Raw genomic sequence first — 25,816 nt, 5'->3', positions numbered from 1 at the left:
CAGACTTATTGCTGTTGCAGTATTGCCATTGATAGCACCCTGAATGAATTGGAATTAGCAGTGCTACAATGCCATATAACAACCAGACTTTCATTGGATTCTCCAGATTATTTCTGAATCTGGGAATTTAACAAGAGGTAAGGCAGGTTTTCTTCTCTGTATTACTGATCACCTATAGAAAATAAATCTATATACAAGTGATTCATGTAACAAGGCAAGCTTGAAGTGAGCTATAACAGGCTGTAGCCAGTAAAGGGGTGGATATATACTGTTAAACCCCCACCTTGTCTGAGACTTGATTGATTTGATTGACAGGTATCAATAATAATACAGATATACTATTGGCTAAGCAGGGCACATCACTTAAACTATGGAAAGTGAAGAAGGGTCATGGCTTTTGATTTAACAGAGATCTAATATAATTGGATCCTTAAAGGAGGTTTAATTAACATATATAAGTATATTATCTGTACAAGAAGATCTGTTTAAAAAATGAAAAGATCTAACCCCATTGCTGTAGAATACATTATTATAATCCTGTACTGCATTACTGCCAGGTTTGCAGTCTCTAGCAAAACAAGGCATAGCTTACCAAAACATGCTTTAGAATGTGCTGCGTTGTTTGTAAGGGAAACGTGGAGATTATCCTCAGTCAAGTTCTGCAACATTTAAGTCGTTTTTATACATCACTAGAGAATACTATGTAATTATAAACTGTGGGTGTCAAATCAAGAGACACTGTTGCCATTAGCCCCTCTCAGAAGCTGTTTCCAAATAACTGGCCCCTTCTTACTGGCTGACAGAGTTTTGTAGTCTTGTCTCGCTCTTTGAAGCGTTATTGAAGTCAACATACTTAGGATATGATTTAGACTACAATATCCACAATGCTTTATACTGGTGTTGTCCAGTGGTGTGTTTTGGGAGATTGTACATCACAAAAAATGCTGGTCAACTACAAAATTACAGGAGTCAAGGCTTTTTTTTGGCCAAAGGCAGGTTTGAAAAATCTAAAAGGGAAAATACTAATGCAATGCTTATCTACAGCTAATTTCTGTGGCACTTTACTTGAAACATTGAGGCAACCTAACATTTTGTCAGGTTATCCTCTTCTAAGAGACAAAAAAACGCTGGTGTTATCCATAAGTTTATTGCTATGCCGATCAGACACATACATAGTCACATAGTAATGAGTCACATGCATTACAGAAAATCAGAGATGACCTTTATGCAGTTGCATGTATACCAAATGAAATATGCCACTTTGGGGTTGCAAGATCCTATCTGAGATGCTGTGGTTGTGTATGCACAAATGTTGTTGTTGAGTACACTGTGACTACTGTATAGAACCAGGAGATGATATTTAAACAGCACACATATATAGTCAAATCTTCTGGGATTACACACATTTCCTAACGTTATGATTTTTTAACAAGGTTCTGGCCTGAAAAGTTCCCAGTTAAAACCATAATTTCACATGTGGATCAAGCTGGAATTGAACCAACAGGACAGGTTTACAGGCATGGATCGATTTGGAATCCAGTCATTTCTGACTTATGAGGAATGCTGCTGTCTGCTGGCACACATTGACAAAGGTCAGACAGGGAATGGAAGAGAGTTTTTTAACTTTCCAGCAATGGCCAGTCCAGGTGCTAATAAAGGATAGTAGCAAATTGTTACACTGCTTTAAAAAAAGTCAGGCATACAGGCTTCTCATGTGACATATCGTATATAATCCTACAACACACACACACACAGTGACACACACTGTGTGTGTGTGTGTGTGTGTGTGTGTGTGTGTGTGTGTGTATATATATATATATATATATATATATATATATATATATATATATAATATATATAGATATATGGTCCTGAACCAGGATTCTTAAAATGCTATGCAATAGTTGATGCATCTTGTTTGCTGTGCTGCATTCCATGTGCATGAAGAAACTTACTACTGTTAGCTGTTCTTTTTAACTGGTAGTTTAGTTTGAAGTTTTGACAAACTAAAAAATTGTTTGGGAGTTGACTTCTGCATACCCTTCTTCAAGGGTAACCTAGAAGTAATAGTGAGCACTATTAGCTGTATATCCCTTAACAAGAACAGCATTAAGAAATCTCAGTTTTATATTAATATTTCGATAAAGAAATCTAAACATTTCAAGGCTCAGCTAATAATTCTCTCTAGTGACAGATATTGATTATAGGGAAGATGTGTAAATGAGCTCTAAGCAGTGCAGACTGGTAAAGCTAATGACACTGTGACGTTGCGTCACTTAACTTTCAACGGAGGCTACTGCTCATGTTGATTTCCTTAGAATTTTCTGTTCTGCACATTTCACCATGTTGGAACTGTGGATGAAAGATCTCATGATTGTTTACCATTATATTTAGGGCCCTTTGTTTTCTGTGAGGAATATTAAGTTGCTATGGTACAAAACTAGCACTTGAATAGAGGATACACCATGAACATTCTTAGAGTACAGTAGTTTTTCCACAAGCCCCAAAAATCTCATCGCTTGTTGTGTAAATTATTGATCTCAGCAGCTTCTATTTTTATTTAAGAAATTATTTTATTGCCTCTGCCTTTGTAAAGCCCTTGTGTGGCTGCTTTCACAGACCCTGATTAACATTATGGCTAGCGTTGCCTTGTCAACCAGAAAAAGGACAGTTGCACGGTAGTCGATTTATTGCATGCTTCAATTTAAAAGCAGTAATGTTTTTGTGTTTTAAAGTTTATACTTGTAGGGAACTAGTATTGTCAATATTTTCATTTTATTCAGCTGTTTGAATTGAAATGAAAAGTAATTGTCCAGTGTGAGATTTCAGACTGACAGAAGTGCAATCCAGTACATACTGTATACGTGACATTTTAGAACATAAATAAATAGTTCTAAAAATTCCAAGCAGTTTTAAAATATATCGAACAAACAGCAAAGTACTTACACAAATAAAGGCTAATGTGATTTGGTTAAAGATTCAGAGCATTTCTCTCCCATTAATGAATTCAGAGTGGACCCTTACCAGATTAAACAAAGCATGATAAATTCCCCATTCTCTTATCATTCCCATAATTCTATTTAAAAATAACACACCATATCCTATCTATCACTGATATAACACACCCTTCTCCTATCTAATACTGATGTTCAGATTCCTAGGATGACAATGTTGGCCCTGGCAACAGTGGGAAAAACTGATCTACTACCAAAAGTATTGTTTTCTGATCAGTTGAAACCAGTGGAAATTGAGTTATAATTATGTTTATAAATGAAATACCATTTTAATATATATAATTAAGGGAGGGAAACATATTATTGCATCTGGTACTATGGGATGTCTATTGTACTCTCATATAAAGAGTACTGCACTAGTCGATAGAGTCCATGCCACACCCCCCCTACACACACACACACACACAGTGCTGATAGATGCTGAACGAGGGCTGGCTTCTTGCACTGCTCTGTTAACTCCGTTTCCTTTCTCTTTCAGTCTGCATGTCTATGAAATTGCTGGCCAAGAACCCAAGGGAACAAACAACACAAATGTCACTTAGATGCTGTCAGGCATCTTTCCAAAGAAATGTAAACAGAATTTGATTTACTCTGTTTAATAAATACATTATACTAAGTGGAATAGTATTAAAGTCAACTTAGCTTTCAAAATGATTTAATGGTTGTCTTTGTGACCTTCACTTCCCTTGTACTGTGTATTGGGAGAGGCAGGGATAATATTTAATGTTTAGAAAAGTTTGGAAGGAAGAATGTCTCAGTCATATGCAATAAATCAGTCTGGGTATAGCTATCTAAATACATAACTAAGAAGGTAAATTATATGCAGGGTTTTATTTGTTTTACAAGTTTATTTATAGTATCTGATGCCATTTTGTACTGCACAAGGATAAGAGACATTAGTAAAAGTGTAATGCAGCATATTTAAAGTATGGTAAAGCATAGGTAAGCATTTGTAAACCCAGAGAGGTATGGTAAAGCATATTAAAAAACATGGCACAGCATAGCAAACTATGGTAGATGCATGGTAAAAGCATGGAAAAACTACAAAAATACTATGCAGATTTACCAGGGAAAACCTTTATAAGGGTATTCAAGGGTAGGATGTTAAAACCTTAAGGACTACGTCTTTAATGACAAATAATAATTTCCTGCGCAAAACCAGTGATCTTCATATAAACATGCATATGCCAACAGTCTTTTATTGACTACAAGTGACAAAAAGTTTTCTGAAATTTTTGTTAGAACTTTGGTCTAATCCATGTTCAGAATTTTAAATAAGCATTTAGCATAGCAATTAAACACAGCCACAGAGTCCCCTAGCCTCATAGATCTGGAACCAGTTTGCTTCATAAACATGCAACTCCTCACTGTCAATATACGGGGGGTTCATTAGAAACAGAATTAACAGAAGTCACTACAGGCTGCCAGTTTCATTTTCACAAATTAAGCTTGACTTTCTCAGTTATTATTTAATAAGCGTTTCTTAGGCTTTCAATGCGTCTCAGGAATTTCAGTGCTGAGTAATGCACAGGGCTTGACCACAAAGTGTTTCCATTTTTGTCTTGAAATAAAACACCATTGAAAGAGATGTTTAGAAACATGAATGTGAGATATAGGATTGCAGCACTGGAAATGAGGATTTGAATAATTCGCCCTAACACAGGGATAGTTATTCATTATTGTATTTTGTTTAATACTCAGTGCTGGAGTGTTTTGCTACTCATTTGAGGTGAAGGATAACTGTGTTGCAGCTCAATGCACTTTGTAGTGCGTGGTATTAAAGATTACAGTAAGTAGCAGGTTTCCAAAAATATTGCATTAAACATCCTCACGTGTTGCTACAAGTGTTTAAATAATGTAATTTTTCTTTTCATTGGAACATCCTGAGAACTTTTTACACTTCTAACTTTAAAATCAGTTTCAAAGCTCTTTTCAAAATGGTGCACTGGGGTTTGAGAGCTGTCCTCTAAATCGCTGCAGCAAGAGCAATTAAAAATAAATAAATAACAACATAACAACAAGAACAAGTGCTGTGGCTTTTCTGCTCCGTACCACATCGTGGATCGTTATTGCTGTGTTACCTGTTTGACAATGTGGGCAATAATCCTGACTATCAGTGCACTAGAGCGGCTATTCTGAAAAGAGCTTTGAAACAGGCTTTAAAGTTATAAATGTAAAAAGTTGTCAGGATTTTAACAATGAAAAGAAAAATTACAGGCACCGGTACGTTATTTAAACAGCTGTAGCAACACGCGGTGACGTGTAACGTTCTATTTTTCGGAACCCCGCTACTTTTTAAAATTTTATTTAGTGCGCTTTATTAAGGTTATTGGCTTTTGTAGTGTATCTGGTTTTAGTATTTCAACATCACATTTTCAACCCTAATTTAAAAGAAAGTAGTAAGAAGTCCCCTAGAGGACATTGTTCCCTAGGGATTCCACAAGAGTGTGTTGCATTGACTTGGCCACTGTAGCAGGTCAGGGAGGCAAGACCATCACCACACTACAGTGACCCCTACTGGCCAGACGCATGATGAGCTCAAGTGAACACCTGCAGGGCTAGCTTTTGTCCTCCAGGGGTGGATAGGTCACTGACATCTGCTGTTTAATGCCTGGGTGTAAAGAGGCAATCCACTTGCTCAGTGGATCAGATGAGACCCAATGACCTTCAGTTCTCCTGAGCAGTGTGGAGAGTTATTGGGATGATGGAGCATAATTTGGATATTCTAAATTGGGAAGAAAAATGGGTGTAAAATAATTGGGCATTCTAAATTTATAAAAAGGAAGAATAAATAAATAAAATGCTAATATAATAAAAATGGAGCTGATCTTTTTTTTTTTAAATCATTCTTAAACAATACTCATAAAGTAAAGGGGTGTTACAGACATTTTCCTTGTTAAAATCGTATGTTGTAAGTATGTTGCTAGACATTGTTATAACAATACTCTATAAAAATAGATATTTTTACCTGCAAACTCCATAATTGCAGTCTGATTTATAGTATAATATTGATTTTATTTATTTGGGCTAAAGTGCCTAGGAAGTCTCAGGAAAGACAATGTTATTCCTACAGGTTTGCTTATTTATCCAGTCTGTGTGTACAGTTTTGCCCCCAACAAAGATGGTGCATCCATGCAAGCCAGAATTCATAATAGGTTTCTGTACATATGAGGCATTGATGGCGCCTGTCCCAGCATGACAGATATTTTCTTGCTCTAATAAAAAAGAAAATTTGAAAAAGGTAGATTTCAAAAGCTATGTCAATCATGTAAAAAACACTAGTATTCATGAATAGGAGAAAAACCCAAAACCAAACCATAGCATGCAGGTCTGAACCCAATGCTTGTCAAAAAAAAGATTAAGCACTATTAAGTTTCCAAAAGTCCTGAAATAAGATACATGATTTATATTTTTTTAACTACCCACTGTCTAGATTGAATATACTATATATAAAACAACATTTACCTTCCATTACAAGCAATGACTTATTCTAATCTGATTCTGGAAACCCAGCCTCATAAACTCAGCTCTAACCACTAAACCACAATGCCCTTAAACTCAGATCTAACCACTGTAACACACTGCCTCATAACCTCAGCTCTAACCACTAAACCACACTGCCCTTAAACTCAGCTCAAACCACTATAAATACACAACCTCATAATCTCAGCTCTAACCAATATACCACACTGCCTCATATTCTCAGCTCTAACCACTAAACCACACTGCCCTTAAACTCAGCTCTAACCACTAAACCACACTGCCTCATAAACTCAGATCTAACCACTATAGCACACAGCCTCAGCTCTAACCTCTCAGCTCTAACCACTAAACCACACTGCCCTTAAACTCAGCTCTAACCACTAAACCACACTGCCTCATAAACTCAGATCTAACCACTATAGCACACAGCCTCATAATCTCAGCTCTAACCACTAAACCACACTGCCCTTAAACTCAGCTCTAACCACTATAGCACAATGCCTCATAACCTCAACTCTAACCACTATACCACACTGCCTCATAAACTCAGATCTAACCACTGTAACACACTGCCTCATAAACTCAGCTCTAACCATTATAGCACACTGCCCTCATAAACTCAGCTCTAACCACTATAGCACACTGCCTCATAACCTCAGCTCTAACCAATATACCACACTGCCCATAAACTCAGCTCTAACCACTAAACCACACTGCCTCATAAACTCAGCTCTAACCACTATACCACACTGCCTCATAACCTCAGCTCTAACCACTATACCACACTGCCCTTATAATCTCAGCTCTAACCACTAAACCACACTGCCCTTAAACTCAGCTCTCAGCTCTAACCACTGTACCACACTGCCTCATAAACTCAGATCTAACCACTGTAACACACTGCCTCATAACCTCAGCTCTAACCACTAAACCACACTGCCCTTAAACTCAGCTCTAACCACTATAGCACACTGCCTCATAACCTCAGCTCTAACCATTATACCACACTGCCCTTATAAGCTCAGCTCTAACCACTATACCACACTGCCTCATAATCTCAGCTCTAACCACTATACCACACTGCCCTTATAAGCTCAGCTCTAACCACTATACCACACTGCTTCATAATCTCAGCTCTAACCACTATACCACACTGCCTCATAATCTCAGCTCTAACCACTATACCACACTGCCATTAAACTCAGCTCTAACCAGTATAATACACTGCATCACAGTCTTAGCTCTAACTAGTATAGCACACTGCCTCCCAGTCCCCTAATTACTGGGACGCTTTGCTTTTTTTTTCTAACCATGAGGCCATATTAATATATTATTAGTGATAAATTATGAGCAGCTCTGTCAAACTGATTTTGCATATAAATAGCCTCTTTAAAATTACAATCACTGTGTGCGCCATTAATGTAGCCACAAGGAGCCGAAAGTAATTAAACTACTCTTTACTCTCTTGTTCCTTTACTTGTGCACTGACAAAACAAACCTCGACAGCCTTGGTCTCTCCTCTGAACACACATCAAGACTTTCATATCCAAAGGAGGCTGCCAAAGTTCATTTTTGGAACAGAAGAGCATTAACAGTCACAGAGCTTTGAGACACGAACAGGCCACTTAATGTGAAAGCAATTATTCATTCATCAGAAATGATTAGACATGGGGTTTTAAAACGGCAACAGAAGAGATACTAATTAGCAAGAAGAAGCTACAAAGAGTATGGTAGCTTTTTAAGCATGAATGCATTTTAAGCATTTATTTTATTTTCGAGTTCCTAATTGTTTTACCCATGATTTTCTCCCCAATTTAGAACGTCCAATTACGTTCCCGAACCACAGCAATTCCCCACAAAGCTGAAGGTTCATTGAGCGTACTCAGATCCCACGACCAAGCTCATTTCCTGATTTACACCCAGGAACTCAAGAGCAGATGTCAGCAAGTTACCAGCCTCTAGAGGACAGAGGCTAGCCTTGTAGGTGTCCAGTTGAGGTGCCCGCGGCAGTGACAGAATAGTGCAACTCTCCCTCTGGAACCCCCAGTGTAGACCAGCAGCTTTGAACAGTCACAACACTCCCCTGTGCTCCCATCACTGTATGACTGTGACAGAAATATAACGAGTTCTGGTTGGAAATCTCCCTCCTGACCTGTGAGGGTACTAAGTAACGAAAGGGAAAGTCTTTGGGCAGGCTGGTCTGACAGTTCTTTTCCAAGGTCAGAAAGTCAGTCAGTCTAGAAGAAGGCGAGACTCCATTGCAGGAATGTATTGACCTGGAAGGTAAACGAGGTAGCAGCTGCAAGCAATAAAGGCAGCTGCAATCGTTTACCAAGGGGTCATGCATAATAGCATATAGGGGCCAGAGAATTGTTAATCTTTTCCTTCTTTTAGTTACGAGATATAACCCGGAAGGACCCGTGCAGTAACCTGTAAAAATATCGTAAGTTTTCGTCTTGTCTAAATTGTTACTTGTGTTTTATAGACAGCTTACACTTTCTGGAGCTGTCGCTAGTGGCCAGCATTAAACCCAGGACAGCACTACATCATTGTCACTCTATAAACTGTATCACCCACCACGAGCACGACAGCGTGCAACCACATTTGTATATTGTGGGAGAGATACCCGTGTTTATTGTTTAGGACTGCAAATCCCTGTTACTGTCCTCCGTGTTTTAAGCAACGCTGCGTACCAGAGTTTATTATTTGGTCGCCAGACCTTGATTACAAAAATAAAATACCCTTTTCCATACCAGATTACAAATCTCTGTCTGTTTCATTTCTGCACTGCATCACCTCTGCTCCTGTTAGTAATCAGCAGCCACTTTGCCACAATAACCTACCCTGCATACAACGTGTGCTTTTACCACGTGAGCCACTCTGGGACCTTGTGTGCTATAGTTTTTATAATGTTCTTATTTAGAAATACTAAAATAAACTTAATAAATTCAATAACAGTGGTAAAAGCATGGGGCAACACTGTATTTCTATATTCAGCCTTATTCAGTAAATAAAACAGTGGATGATTGTAGCAAAGTGGTGAGTGAATACAGGTGAGTGCAGTGCAGAGCGAATTAATCACACAGACAGTTGCTTTCAGGTGCAAAGGTGTTTATTGAAATTATTACAATGTCCAGAGCCTTAAGGCAAACACCTGTAAATAATAAATGCTGGAGTGATACAGCGGCGTGTATCACTCGTAATTTGTAAACCCCAGGTTTGACCCGCAACCAAAAGTCCAGATTTTACACACACCCACACTAAACACAAAACACAAACACAAGACAGTGAGTGAAATTAGGTGCTAGTGGTGCAATTACAGTACTCCATGAAATGCTGGGGTGAACGTGATGTCCAGGTTGATGCTGGCTTGCGCTACAGTTGCGGATCGTGTTACTGGTAGTCTATTGAGACAAACAACAGTTACAGCCGGCATTAACAAACACAAAACAAACACACACGGTTTTCAGCAATACATTCTAGTCTTTTAAGGTCAAATCCAACCATTTACAAAGGAAGAGATTACTTTGCTATGCCCATATTTTATACCCTCGCTCATGACCCCTTGGTTAACGATTCCGATTCCCATTCGGATCATTGAGTTTGGGTACCGTAGCTCAGTCCCTTTTCTCACCGGCCGACTTCCACCTACCCATGAGAATAAAGTGTTATGCTTTTTAGTCCAGGTGAGGCACAGCTTGACTGGCTAGTGGGCTGGATGGTGGAAAGGTTTCACCCACAGGAAGATCGCTTGACAGACAATAATACAATGGATCTCTGATAGCTGCTCCAAAATGTTTTCAGCAGGTAGGAGAGCAGCAAATTGGGTCAGCAGATCCTAAGATTGAAATAAAAATTGAAAACGTACCTAGCTTCCAGGTAACCTCGAATTTAAATGTATATTCCAAAAAGAAAAGTGCACTACGTAGCCTAGTAATTGAAATGTTACATATATTTTGGTTTAATATATATGAATTTTCACAGTTTGTATTCCTTATGTTTTTTTTTATGCATGAATACAGTAAATAGTACAATGGTCCAGGGGTGAATATTTAACTGTTTTTCTCCTGTTGTTAATATATGGAGATAGATATAGGACCAGGGATGTAGTGCTGCAGGGTCGGCAGGGAACTGTTCTGCTCCTATTAATATGTGGAGATAGATATACATGTGTACAGCCCATACAAATAAGCAAAGAATACAATAGCCGTAAAAAAAAAAACCTTGGGAGATAAATAATGAAAAAGTTTAAATATAGCCTGGTCTGGAACAACAGGTGTGAATAATGTAGAGAGGTGACGGGAACCTGTATCAACGCTTTGCTGAGATGAGCGTTTTACAATTAGATGTAATAATTGGAACAGTTCTTATTTTTAGACCTATTTATCAGAAATCAAGTAGATAAAATAAACTAAACTTTTATTTAAAAGATAAAAGTTAAATAGCAACAAACAAATCTTTTTTTTTTGCAAACAGATACACTTCTGTTTCAAAATCTGAGTCTCATTCACTCTTAATCAGTTTTGTACCAACATTGAGGTGTTCCTTTCCCTGGTCCACCGCTTGGCATTCTACACACTGGAAATGAGTCTCATATCCAACATTGTACACATAATATTGTGTTGGGAATGATATGTTTTAATTTTCTGTAGTACATAACAATGCACTGCTTATTCATAGTCTTTCATGCAGGATTACACAGTGCCACAATAGGTTTGGGCAGCACTGGTTGCCTTAGATAATGTAGGCCCTGTACAGTACAATTTACAGACAAAAGTGTCACAGACCCCCTGAAAGACCCCTAGCTCAGCACTTCAGAGGTAAAGGAAAGGGCTTGGTCTGGGACTTTGTCAGAAATTATAGCAGACTTTTCCATCTTCATTACAATATAGTGTTACCTTAAGCTTTTAAACTGCTCTCTCAAAGCATCGCCAGCGCATTACGTATCTCCCTAGGGGTGTTGAGATACTGATATGGATAAACTGCTCTTGAATGGACAAAATACCAAATACCTTACCTGTTGTTTCCAGATCTAAAATTACATTTTCTGTTTTTTACTCTGAAGGGACAAGAAAAATGATGGTTCTATAAATGGGGATCTTATATTGAAAATATAATTTGACTCTCTTTTCTTTACGCTGTCATCTGTAATAATGACTGAACACCTCCTCTGAACTGGTCACAAAGGAAGTGGATTGGATGAGTCTCTCTCTCTAATGGTGCTGCAACTCCAGTTAACGAGCCTTCTCTTTCCATTTATCAGCTGTTTAAATGCGTTGCACCTCGGCCAATCTGTCACCAGTCCAGCATGACTCATGCTGCTCTCTGTAGACACTTGTTCACGTTGCCTGGGGGAGCTTCATTTCCCCATGCTCAATCAACTGATGAAGCCATCAAGGGCCTGTCCACAGACACTCAGCTTAATTAACAAAAGCAATGGGTCCTTCATCATAGTTGTCAAAATCAGAACCTCCTAGGCTAAATTCAGGGGTGGTGGCACTAGCCTAATCCCAGGGGTATGGAACCATAGGGGTTGGATTTCTGGCAAATTTCTACACTTTTCCAACAAACCGCTTACAAATAGGGGCATTGTCTCCTGCAAAAGCTGTTTTGATTTGGAAGACTAGCTGCATTTTACACTGTGAAAGATGTATATCTTTACTGCATTACAAACTCTTCGCATAGATTAAACCTCTTATTACTATCACAAACATTATCACAGCCCCTGCTGTTTTTTTTATTGCTTTTCTGAGGATTTTTTTGAAAGACTGCGTTATATTAAGGTGATTGTAGTTAACAGAATAATTCCATAAATTGTACCTCTTGTACACCCATTTGTTATTTAGGTCTGAAATATACAGTTTTGAAAGAAACACATTATAGTAAAGAAATGCATTTTCTTTTATTTTAAAACACTAACTGATTAAATAAATAAGTGTTGCACTTGCCTGTCAATCACCGGCTGCTTCCTTTATTGACTGACATGCTTTCAGCCAGCAATATGCTTTGGCCCAGAAGACACTTCTGAGGTGAAATGAGCCAGGAAGTGCAAGTGTAACAGATATCCTGAGAATAAGGCATTGTAGATGCACCCTATAGCCTGAAGATTGCAGGTTCGAATCCAGGCTATGACATTGCCGACTGTGACTGGGGGTTCCTAAGGGCGGAACACAATTGGCAGAGCACCACCCGGGTAGGGAGGGATTAGGTCAGCAGGGCAATCCACGGTTCAATGTGCACAAGTGACCCCTGTGGCTCATAGGGAGCTTGTGGGTCTGCTGTGAGGCCATTCAGATCTGTGTTGTCCACAGACACTATGGGTCTGGTGGCTTCGCTGTGAATCCTCACTGCAAAAAATGATGGATTAGCAGGAACGCTTTTCGGAGGATGCGTGTTTCAGCTTCTGTTTCCAGAGTCGCCGGGGGGTTGCAGCAGTGAACCAGGATAAAAATAATAATTGGGCAGTCCAAATTGGGGAGAAAACCAGGGTAAAAACCATTTGGCAATGATTAAGTTTAAAAAATAAAAAAAAGGCATAGAAACAGAGAACTTCCTCAAACTTAAAGTAGTACCAGATTTCTACAGAAAATGCATATTTGCTATAACATGCACTTCTTTCACAACTGCACATTTGGCTTGTTCACGCTGTGCTTCAATTAAATATTTAAACTGCTGGTATAGTCTGGAACCAGCTCCCCAGTAATGTTATTAAAGCTGACACACTGCATTCCTTCAAGAGGCTGCTTGATGAGATTTTGAGATCAATAAGCTACTAACAACCAAACGAGCAAGATGGGCCGAATGGCCTCCTCTCGTTTGTAAACTCTCTTATGTTCTTCCTGCTGCTTAATTACACACACTGGCACACAGTAGTTTCACATGATCACATATTTCTAACTGAAGCCTGGAAAAAGCTTCAGTCAAACTCCAAATAGCAGACGACTGTTCAAGGGAAAGAGGGCTATGCGTGTCACTGTGCACTATAGGTGCTAAACAGTTCAAGAAACAACAGTTATTTATTTGAGATTTTGCTCATCAAGGTAACCTTACCATCTAATTTCCTTTTTGGTCCTAGGAGAGGCACACTTTAAGCTGCAGCACTGTACCACAACATGTTGCATAAATAAACAAAAGATTGTTTCCTATACTGGTACTCTTAGCATATAAATAGCTTAAGCTACAGTAACACAGTCCCTTCAAAGCCAAAAAAACCCCATCAAACATCATGAAAGAAGCCTTCGATTCCACAGCCAAAGAAAAGGTCACAATTCAGCAACAGAAATGTTATATTTAATATATTTTTATAGGTTCCTTCAAAAGATGCTCCCTGTGAAATGAACATTTTGAATGGATTCATGTAACTAACTACGACTATTATTATTATTATGTATGTACCTTTGCCGGGACAGGTTCCGTCACTGACTTCTCAGGCGCATGCACGCTACTGCAGGGGGAGCTTGGATGGTTAGGCTGACCTAGAATCCCTGACTGGCAGGGGTGGGGGGTGGAGGGCATGTCTCAGTGAAGGGTGAGTGAAATGGCAATGAAATCATTAGGAGAGCTTGGGGAGAGTGAACTAGCCAACATAATAATAATTGTGCCCTTTACCATCTGTGTTAAAAATCACCATGTGTTAACAATTGAAACACATATGACTAGGGCTAGCTTAGGGGATTTTAGAATCTCTCCTCAATATAAAAATAGGTGTGTAGCGCAGTAGCTTCCTGGAGTGGGAGCCTCCTTTTAGTGGAAGTAGCGCTCAGCCGCCTGTAGGCCAGCTTTTGTTTTGATTAGCTGTATTTTCTCTGTGCTGTATTTTGTCTGTTTCTTATCTATTATTTCTCTTTGTACACTCCAGTGTGTGTGCATGTGCCTGTGTCTATACCACTGTTGGCACGCTCACGTGGTTTCCTACTTGCCTCACTCCATCCTAGGTGCTGCCATTATTGGTACCCTAGTGGGGGTACCTTGTGATTATAAAAAAAAAGAACTGTGCAACAAATAAATAAATCTGTGCTCCTGAGCGGCATGGTCAAGCGCAACAACTGTGCTGCTGGTATGTCAGAGGATAACCCACAACCCTCTATTACAGTACCTGCAGGTTACAATCAAAGGAAATGCTATGTAAATAGTGTTTTAGTGTAGTACACAGCAATTTGAATACATTTTCACACCTCACACACTGAGATGTTTTTAGATGGAGCAGGTATAGTAATCCTATAAACATGAACAAGGATATCCCATAAACGTTCAACAAGGGCAAGGAGTAGTTTCAGGAATGTGAATGGCTGAAGAACTCACGAGCCCCAAAGTAAAATGTTTGAAAGGAATATATGTTTCAACCTATAGTGAATAGCTAATAGCAGGTAATTACTTTGAGTGCTGCATTTGCTTAAGAACGCGGTGTAATTTGGAACAGTGCAATTCACCTGGTCATGGAAAATAATCACTGTGAACCGACTATGTTCGTTATTTGATGGTAGACAGCTCGACATGTGTTCAACCTCCTCGTATGCTTAGCAAGACGCAGTAGTTTACGACTCTCCTGGGCATTTTGTCATTGGACTAAAGATCTAAAACAAATCCCCCAAATTGTTTAGCAGCTGTAACTGGCAGTGTTCTGTGATGCACTACCGTTCCAGATTCTGTCCACTCTTTCTGAGATGAGAAGAGGCTAAAAGCTCTATGACTGTATGAATATGAAAAAGGAACTGCTGATAGATCTCTCAGCACTTGCTGTATACAGTATATTTTGGCACTGGAACAGCTCGTTATACGTAACCAGCATAGTGACCCCACAAGCTATGCAGGGGTTCTGGCTTATTTAGAAGATTATCCATTAAAAGCATCACATTGCACAATGGATTGATGGGAAGGAACTAGATGCATGACAATGCATACAGTGGGGAGCTGGTTTATCTTGTTCAGAACAGTCATCAGGGCTTACCTGCACTTCATATAACAAAATATTACTCTGCTGGCATGATTTACTATCTATTAGTGCTTGTCCCTGAGATAAAGTAGCGTAACCAAGTAGAAGCAATGCTCCTTCAACTACTTCTATATTTTAACGTGAAGCAGGTGAAGTCAACACAGTTTGAAGGCCCCAAAAAGAAATGAATTCTTAAAGTCTACAAAGCAAAAAAAACAAAAAAAAAAACAAAAGAGATTTATAAAATCTCAATAACATAGTAACAGAACTAATCATAAAATTGTGAGAGAGGTGATTTACAATGCATTAAAAAAAATCATTTAAATGTTAAAAATATGTACCATAAACACTCAGGTATTCATTTTTGAGAAGATAGATCCTGTGTCATGAATGGTCCTCATGCATCAAACTACCTGCCATGTATTATTTATAAGAGCCTTCAAAGTGGAAGAATGTTAGTTTACCTACCATAAACCTGGTTCCCTTTCAATTCGAAGATGGCCACCAACACTGTTTATGAATATATGCCTGCCTATTGGTAGGTGTCACAGAGCTCTTACTCTCAAAGCTGCCGATAGGCCCCCTTCCCCCGATGACCTCCTCAGTCACCCCTACCGAGGGGATAAAACCGTCATGCAGGGAAGGATCGACCTCTTTTCACTTCTCAAGTTGGTAAGGTAAGACCATCTGTGTTGCATTGAGCCCTTTATTACTTAAAAAGTGCTGCGTTGACCTTGCTGCTTGTTCCCTTGTACTTAGTGTTGAAAGCTGGCTTACCACTTTCATGGAATCAGTAGCTCCTAAGCCGTAGCCCTTTTTTCTTTTTCTAATTACTGTACCTTTCCACACCTACTCGCTTGCGTTGCAGGCTGCTTTGCCTTGACTGTCTGCCGTCTGTGAGTTGACTGCCTGTGCAGTATTGATTTTAAAGGAGTGAGTGTGTGTGTCTTTCACTCTTTTTACTTGGGAGAGTGCTGTTACCCCACCGGGGCTAGGCTTGCCTTATCCCCCTTGTCGAGTTAGCTCACCAGCCTCCTTCGGTGTCGCCGGTCGGGGCCTTGTTGCTTTGATTGTGCTGCACGTCCTTGCGCTGGGTTGTGCAGAAGACTAGCTGCAGCGTGGCTGCTCACAGGTGCCCCCGGTGTGTTTTAAAATACTGCGGTGCATGCTCGGCCCGTGCTACTTTGGTACCATGGTGTGCACGGTGCTCATTGACACACAATACCTGGTACAGGCAGTGTGCCGATGCTGCATGGTACTCATGCACGTGATACGCTCAGTGCTTGGTGTACACAGTGCGCATGATACCTGTTGCTCCATGCTTAGTACACGCGGTGCGCAAGGTACCAGCCGGTGCACGAGGTACGCACGGCGCGGTACTCAGTGCACACGGTGCTCACTGTACCCGGAGTGGCACGGTACTCAGTGCACGTGGGGCACACAGTACTCGGTGCATGCGGTATGCATGGTACTCTGTGCATGCGGTCCACACTGTACAGGCGCTCCACGGTACTCTTTGCATATGGTACACGTTGCACGCGGTACTCTCGTGCTTGGTGCAATTGGTATGCACGCTACTCGGTCATGTCCGACGAAACTGCGATGATGACCGGCGTGACCTTGCAGTTGGTGTCCATCCTTTCTTTCAGGGAACCAGGTTTACTGTAGGCAAACTAATGTTAGTTTTCAATTCGAAGATGGCCACCAAACATCGTTTAGGGGAAAACGAATACCAGAGCTGTCGAGAGGGAGGGAAGAATGGCAGCACACGAGGGACGTCTCAGCTCTGCCTGACCAAATGTCAGCGGTGCGAGCGAGCAACCTCAAGGACCCTTGTTCCCACTGAAGGCAATGAGGGATCTATCACATTAAGACGATAGAACCAGGAAAAAGTATGCGGTGTAGCCCAGCTAGCTGCATTACAAATCTCGCCATGGAGGCACCTCTAAAGAGGGCCCCTGACATAGCCACACCTCTAGTGGAATGTGCACTCAATTGTCCACGCCCAGGACATGCGTCGCCGGAAGGGACAGCAAGTTCCCTTGGGCCCAAAGCAAAAGCCTGAAGGTGAGGCGTTGCAGCCCCGGGGACTGAAGGCCACCCTGGTGGTTGACATATGCCACCACTGATGTGTTACCGAGTGGATCAACACATGTTTGTTGCACACGACAGGTAGAATGTGCTGGAGAGCAAGGAAAACTGCCTGCAGCACCAGCATATTTATATGCAGGGACGTCCAGTGGCCCGACCAGGACCTGCTGACTCCTCTGCCTTCGCAGACTGCACCTCAAACTAAGTTGGAGGCGTCCATCGTCACTACCCAGCGGTTGGAAACCACTCCCATTCTGACCCTTGGCACAGGTGAGAGGTCGTCTTCCACCAGCGCAGGGCCAATGAGCACGCAAGACACACTGTCAACCGACGGTGTCAGTTGCACTTGGGATGCAGGTGATACACATTTAGCCACTCTTGCAGCGGGTGCATGCGCAGTAAGCCCAGCTCAATGGCTGATGTCGCTGCGGTCATCAGACCCAGTAGTTTCTGCCACAAGACACACACATTTCTGGCACATCCCACAGGTATGTACGCATCGTAGTGGAGTCCAGCCGGAGCCCCATATACGTTGTGCACTGCTCAGGCGTCAGCCGACTCTTGGCATCGTTGATGGTGAGGCCCAGCGCCGTGTGGGCCATCGCTCCCTCTCACGTCTGAGAACAGATCAACCAGTCGTCGAGGTAGCTGATCACTCTGACCCCTTGCAGCCGCAAGGGGACCAGGATAGCGTCTACGCACTTTGAGAATGTACAGGGAGCCAGGGAGATGCCACACGGCAGCAAGGAAAACTCATAAAGACTGCCTTGAAAATTGAAGCGGAGGTATTTCCTGTGCCCTGGACGAATGGAGACATGAAAATACGTGGTAAACCAGTCGCCCGACCAGACAGACTGGAGAATGTGACAATGAGTCAGCATTTGGAACCTCCTCTGTTTCAAAAACTGGTTGAGGAACTGCAGGTCCAGGATGGGGTGAAAGCTGATTTCCTTCTTCGGTACTGGACAATATCTCGAGTAGAATCCCTCTCCGTGAGTGGTGGGGTCTATGAGACGAATGGTTTGCTTGCCCTGCAAGGCTGCCACTTCGTTCTGGAGCACCGAGGCCTGGAGCAGGTCCATCAAGAACGTAGTTGTGATGCTGTGAAAAGGAGGAGGTCCCGAACGAAACTGAACTGCATAACCATCCTGTATGGTCGCGAGCACCCAAGTGTCTGAGGTGCAAGTGCGCCAGTAGTGCAGCTGTTGTAGCAACGTATTCAACAGCAGGCGCAACTCAGTGGCCACCGAGTGTGGGAGCAGGGTGTCACGTAAAATGCCATCAGTGTATGCCACCAGCTTACTCGACGTATTTGTAAGATGGGTACTCTGAGCCCCCGCTATGTAAGCCCTACGGACATGACCGAGTACCGTGTGTACCTTGTGCACCGTGTATCGTGTGCACCAAGTGCACTGAGTACTGTGGATCGCCTTGTACAGTGCGTATCGCATGCACCGAGTACCATGCATACCAGGTATACCGAGTACCATGTGCCCCACGTGCACTGAGTACCATGCCGCACAGGGTACAGTACGCACCGTGTGCACCGAGTACCGCGCCGTGCGTACCGTGTGCACTGAGCACTGTGTGCACCCTGTGCACCGAGTGCCGTGCAGTGGCGGGTACAATGCGCACCGCATGCACCGAGCACTGAGCATATCACGTGCACTGAGTACTGCGTGCACCCGTGCACCGAGTATCGCGAAGCGTCGGCACATTGCCTGTACCGGGTACTGTGTGTCATTGAGCACCGTGAGCACCATGGTACCGAAGTAGCACGGGCCGAGCATGCACCGCGGTATTTAAAAAACACTGGGGGCAACTATACAATGGTGCCTACCCTAACTGCGTGGTCACACAGCTGGGCAGCGCGTAACGTATAACAGGGGGACACAAGGGCCTAAGCCTCGGCGGGCCATTGACAGCAATACAGCAGTAATACAGTAATAATACTATACAGTGCAGATGGGGGAGAGCACACTGTCTGTTTGATTGTAAGGCCCAACACAACCAGCAAAAGATTTCTCAACTCAGCAACGGGGCTGGACCTGGGGAGGAATACACGGCTGCTTCAGGCTATAAGCAGCTGCGCTGCAGCTAGTCTTCTGCACAACCTAGCGCAAGGATGTGCAGCACAATCAAAGCAACAAGGCCCCGACCAGCGGCACCGAAGGAGGCTGGTGAGCTAAGTCGACAACTGGGACAAGGCAAGCTTAGCCCTGGTGGAGTAACAGTGCTCTCCTGAGTGAAAAAGAGTGAAAGACACACACTCACTCCTTTAAAATCAATACTGCACAGACAGTTGTCTCACAGATGGCAGACAGTAAAGGCAAAGCAGCCTTCAACGCAAGCAAATAGGTGCGGAAAGGTACAGTAATTAGAAAATGAAAGGAGCTACTGATTCTGTGAAAACGGCAAGCCAGCTTTCAGCACTAAGTACAGAGGAACTAGCAGCAAGCTCAACGCAGTGTTTTTTAAGTAATAAAGAGGGCTCAATGCATCACAGATGGTCTTACCTTACCAACTTGAAAAGTGAAAAGAGGTCGATCCTTCTTTGCATGACGGTTTTATCCCCTCGGTAGGCGGGACCGAGGAGGTCATCAAGGGAAGGGGGCCTATCGGCAGCTTTGATAGTAAGAGCTCAGTGACACCTACCAATAGGCAGGCGTATATCTCATAAACAATGTTTGGTGGCCATCTTCGAATTGAAAGGGAACAATGCTTAATGCTGGAATTACTTTTAAACAGGTCTTTCCACTTTAACCAGTGTTACACAATGAGAGCATTTTTTTTCTTGCTGTTGTTATTAGTCTTACAACACTTTTAAATGAAATCTTTATAAACTTAGATACATTTAAACACGAATAAATCACTTTTCTGAAAATAATATATGCAGTTCAACTTTAAACCTCTCTATTGTGCTGTTCAAAGCAAAACAAGTATCATTGCTTCCAGGGACCAAAACAAATTCTTTACTGTGAATGCACTGAGATATGCAGCAACATTAACATTTCAATGCATTTCAACTTGATAAATATATTGTTCTCTTGAACTTTTAGTTTAATATATGCATTGAGTCTTTTGTAACTAATACATATTTAAAATGTATTTATTGCAAAAGGTCGCTCTCAAGTTCATGCCATTTGCAATCATGGAGATTAAAATGCTGATTCCACTACATGTTTTATTAATAACATGATTATTCTTGTTTTTGGTATGGAAGTATTCAATATTAATGTGATCGTCAATAAAGTTTGGTATGTCTTTATAGAAAGGAAATATTATTAAACATTCATTGTGAAATATCTTTATTCAATACAAATTCAAGAGCAGAGTCAGATGTATGGGTACATATATACCCACAGTGGTGAAGTATACCAGTGGTTTTAGACCGGTGGTACTGGTAAGTGACAGGCTTGCAACTGGTATAGTAGCAGAATCTAAAACCACAATTCTCTGCTTATCACGACATTGTCATGTATTGATTTGTTTGTACCATAGACAAAAAAATAACTTAGAGCAAGTCTGAAAATATGCAGTGTAGAAATTATAATGAGTATAAGTATTTGTAGGGTAGGGTAGAGATACAAATTGTCACCCCTTCTGTAGGTCACATAGTGCTTTAGGGAATACTTTCTCATTAATAACACCAGTGTCTTTACAAAGATTACCTCTCTATTGGGTTGTTCTGTGTCACTGCTCTGATATGCCCATCTGTGTTGTGTAGCTTTGAAAATGTTTCAGCTTAATGCCATAAGTTAGTACCAAGGGTCTGTCTAGGTTTGAGGATTTTGTCCTGTTTTGTCCTGTGCATTTTAAATAAAATGGAGAAGTTTGGTTTACAAATGATGCCAATGCACAAACATTGTGACAAATAGTTCTTATAGCACTCAAGATGCTTGACAACGTATTAGCTAAAAAATGTATCTAATAAAAAAGAATGAAAACCACAGAGCACTGACTACCATGAGAACTGATTTGATTTGACTGGAATGCTTTGGAAGAATGCTTTTGGGGGCTCCTTCCACAATAAACTTTTTTTCTCCCTGTGGCACAGCTGGGTTCCTTCATATGGAAATTGTGTTTTTTCATTCTTTTTTACACCTCTACTCCATGCTACTCCCTACTCCATGCTTGGCAAGGTATTTGTGCTGATGTTACTTAATAGATTAATATCATATCTCATAGCCTGCAATCAGATATCTTATTATATTACCAAAAAAAGGATACAATAATATATTTTTCTTAAGACTGAATATAATTTAATAGTCTTTGTTTGCCATTTGAGACATATATAGGAAATCGACTGCACAACAGGTACATTTTACTAAATAATTGTGTGAATTACAAGAATTTGAAGACCTCTTCAAGAACTTGTCCAATGAAGAAGGAGCCCAGTTCTGTCCCAGTACCCATGGTATTTTTTACTTCTATGTGGTATCAAAATATGGCCTAAAACTCATTTAACCAACATCTGTTAAAATTTTTTACTAAGCTTCCTTTACTATTACCATGTATTTTTATGGGTATGCGTATTTGCAGGATACTTAGTTGCTTTGATGAAAATGGAAAAATATATTGTAGTATGTCTGAGCCCCACATAGGAAGTGAGTCCCACATATATACTGTAGAATGGATATATAATCCCAGACCATAGCCAGAGGAAAGTCTCACATGATTCTAATGATTTCCAACAAAGGTTACTGTATATCCATAATAGACTTGAGATGTCCTCCTATTCAAGCCCCTCCTAGAGATCAGGTTTACCCACCCCATTGAATTCCCCAAGAAAGTTTAAAGAATTATTCAACACAGCACATTTTATCACACATACACAGAATGTCCTTTTTTTATTCCCAGCATGTGACATTTGTCTTTGACGGTGTGGCTGATATTTCACTAAACACACGTGTTAAATTTGCCAGCGGGCACCTTATGGAGGTTAGCAAAACAATAGGTAGAGTGGGAATAAATGATTTGAGATACTGTAGTATAGAAGGTAATGCGCTTGGCTAAGAATAGAAGGCAATGGGTTTCTTTAGCCCAGTTGTTAAGGAGATTTGTAGTTGAAGTGCTGGGCAGAAGTGCAGAAGGTAGTTTAGTGGTTAGAATATACAGGTATGTTTATTAAATGCATTATTGTAACCTTTAAGTGTGGTTCAGGGGACTGGAGCTAGCCCCCCAACCCCCCCCCCCACTTTCTGTCCCACTAAAAATGTGTTAATCTCATTATTTTATACTCCATCTGCTTTTTCATTTCCTCATTCATCCCTTCCTCCTCCACTATGCTGTGCCACCTCTGTAACGATCTCCCTCTGGGGGCAAGTGAAGCTCACTTCGTAAACTCAGAGGCCCAGCCGTTGAGGCCTCATCCTCTGTGAGGTAAATTCTACACGAGCCAGAGGGGACCCCCAGCCAAAACTATGCCTACTTTCTTCCATTTTCCCATTTCCTGTGCTCACTCTGTTCTTTTTTCACGCGTGGAAGTCTCTCTCTCTGGAGAGCAAAGCTTGTTCCCAGCCTTGGAGCTTCGACTCCTTGGAGGTGGCTTTCAGAGAGCCGGGCGTGGGGGTGGGAAAGACCTCTGGCCTCTTTGCATGTTGATTTTTTTGGACTTCTATTCATCCCTTTGATTCAACCGCTATCCTATTTCGGTTGCTCTTGGGGAAAGTAACTCACCTTCCAGCCTTGGAGGACAATGGGTGGCTCTCAATGAGCCAAGGGGAAGCGTTGTACTCTTTTCTAAATCATAAGCACTTCTCTCCTATTTCAATTCCCAAGGTACACTCCATGCAACCCTTGCTCCTGTCCTGTGAATTGATAGTAGATCTACCTAGTCATTTTGTTGAGGCTGAATCACTTGGATCCCTTAAGACACAGCTTGACAAAATTTTTCAGATCAGGCAGCTACTAGGATTGAGACGAGCACTGATGGGCCAGAACTGTGAAAAATGATGGCAGGATATGAATTATAAATTAGTACAATGCTGGTAATCCTATAACTGATATCTGACCATTTCACATACAAAATAACAAAGTGATTAGCAATATGTGATAACCACAAGAGAGACCGAGGTAGGGCTAACATTAGGACATGTCTGTACTGCCTTTCGGTTGTCTATAACTCCTTTACCTCATTGTTAGTTTATGAATTACATTTACACTTCAATTGAAACCAGTAAGCCTTGAAACCTACAGTTTTGAGAAAATCAAACTTGAAGAGACATACCTTCCTTAAATAACTTAATAACAGCTGTGTGGCTATGGCCCATTATATTGTAGATTTAGTGACATTTAAACAACGAAAAAAGGATCAATAGCATAATTATAATGAGAGCTATGAAAATTATACTTAAGAAAATAAAGGTAAGGGCTTTAAAACCTTGGGGACTATAGCTTTTATCATCACTGAATTCCTTAACAGACAAGTAACAATGGCCAGGATAGCATCTCAGTATAGGTTACAAGTACACCTATTCCATTACCAGCTTCCACAGTCCAGCTTTGTAATTACAAAAGCATTCAAAAGGTATATTTATTCAGTGAAGAGGGTGAGGAGGAAGAGGGCATCTCAAGGACTCATTGAAAGGGATGCATTTGTCTTGTAAACACACACCAGCCTGCATCTTAATGTGTTTTTAAAAAACAGAAAATGAATGACCCCCTTGAAAAGTGGATTATAATAACAAAACAGCTATTTGCATCCACTGCTTTCACTGAAATCTACACTGTAGCCAAACATACTAACAGCTGAGCTACTCAAACACACTAATATGAATATAATTAAAATACTGAGGCACAGCTGTGATCACTGTAATCTTTAATGTAGTGCAGTACAATGTACTATAATTTAATGTAGTAACGACTGGCAAGCTTGACTCAGAATCTTGGCTTCTGGTAAAGGTATGACCTCCGACACCAGTCTGAGATCCACCAAGGTCAGAAGAACCACTGACCCTGTGGAAGGGAGATACAGTTGCAAAGATGGTGGTGGGGAGGTGGAGGAGAAAGAGATTTTGGGAAAGGTGTGACTGATTAACAAATAGGATTTAGCAAAAAGGATGGTTTGGTCCCTAGAATTCCAGCAAGTTTCCAAAACATTTTATATAAATGTGTTTTTATCTGCATGGGTCACGCTGCTGAACTCTTTGAAGTGCAAAATGAAAGGATAGTTATGTCATTCATTTTATAAACAGATATAAAAAAGGCAGTATTCAGATCTGGATTCCAATACCAGTATGCATGCTTTACAAACATTATGAAGAATCAGATCATTGAAACTCCTGCAGCTATATGTTGTTGTCAACTGTTGGACTGTTTGTGATGCTTTTGATCCTGGATGCTACAGGAAATTTGGTTTTCAGGAAAAGAATGAGTGTGTTAAAAGCATTAGTTCTTTATGGTTTTATAGGTGGCAATCATACCAGCAGTGACCTACAGTATAGGAGCCAGCTTTTCCAGCTATTGTGTTGTACTTGGAGGGAAAAAAAAAACTTGTCTGTATGACTGACAATGCACACCACATGGCTGTGCTTATAGGTGGGGACGGGGGAGGGGCATAACTACATGATCTTAAAAGCTGGTTTGTTTCTTAATGCCTTGGTTGTCACTCTTAAGAATATTCTGATTAACTTGGCAGGATTTCGCTTTTATTTTATCAGTCAATTTTATTACCAGCTAATGTAATTACCTCCTAATTGGCTTGCCTTCCTCTGCATTAAATCATTTTAGGATTTGTTAGAGATGCAGCTGCTTATGTTGCCAGCTCTTGTAAATTAGAACATGTTTGACTAATCCTGGAAAACCAGTGTCAGCTTCCAATAAAGCATGTATAGTATAGAAGTATAGTATTTAGTTTGGCAGCCTGTAGCTCATGAACTAATTTAATTAGATATCATCATCCTAAACAGCATGTGAATCGAATAGGCAACCCTGAGCGTCTTAACCATAATGCAAAAGGCTCTTTTGCTCTGTTTCAGAGCAGTTAACCTCATCTCATCTCACCAACAGGGAACAGGACGGAATCTGCAACAACAGTGTATCACAAAACACATATGTTTTGATAATTAAAATGTATGGACTGTTTTATTTATAATGGTACTCACATCAATAATAATTTTATAGTGGAATGTAATATATTAAATGTGCATTATAAGCAATATGTTAAATACATTTTTTGCATATGTCAACAGAAATTGATTTTGTTTTATATATAAGCATAGTGAATGAAAGGGCAATTTGCAAGCAAATTATCATATTGGGATACAACATTCAATATATTTACAAATCGTCATAT

The sequence above is a fragment of the Polyodon spathula genome, chromosome 24 (assembly GCF_017654505.1).
Source record: "Polyodon spathula isolate WHYD16114869_AA chromosome 24, ASM1765450v1, whole genome shotgun sequence".
NCBI lineage: Eukaryota > Metazoa > Chordata > Actinopteri > Acipenseriformes > Polyodontidae > Polyodon > Polyodon spathula.
Note: the sequence above shows the minus strand (reverse complement) of the source record.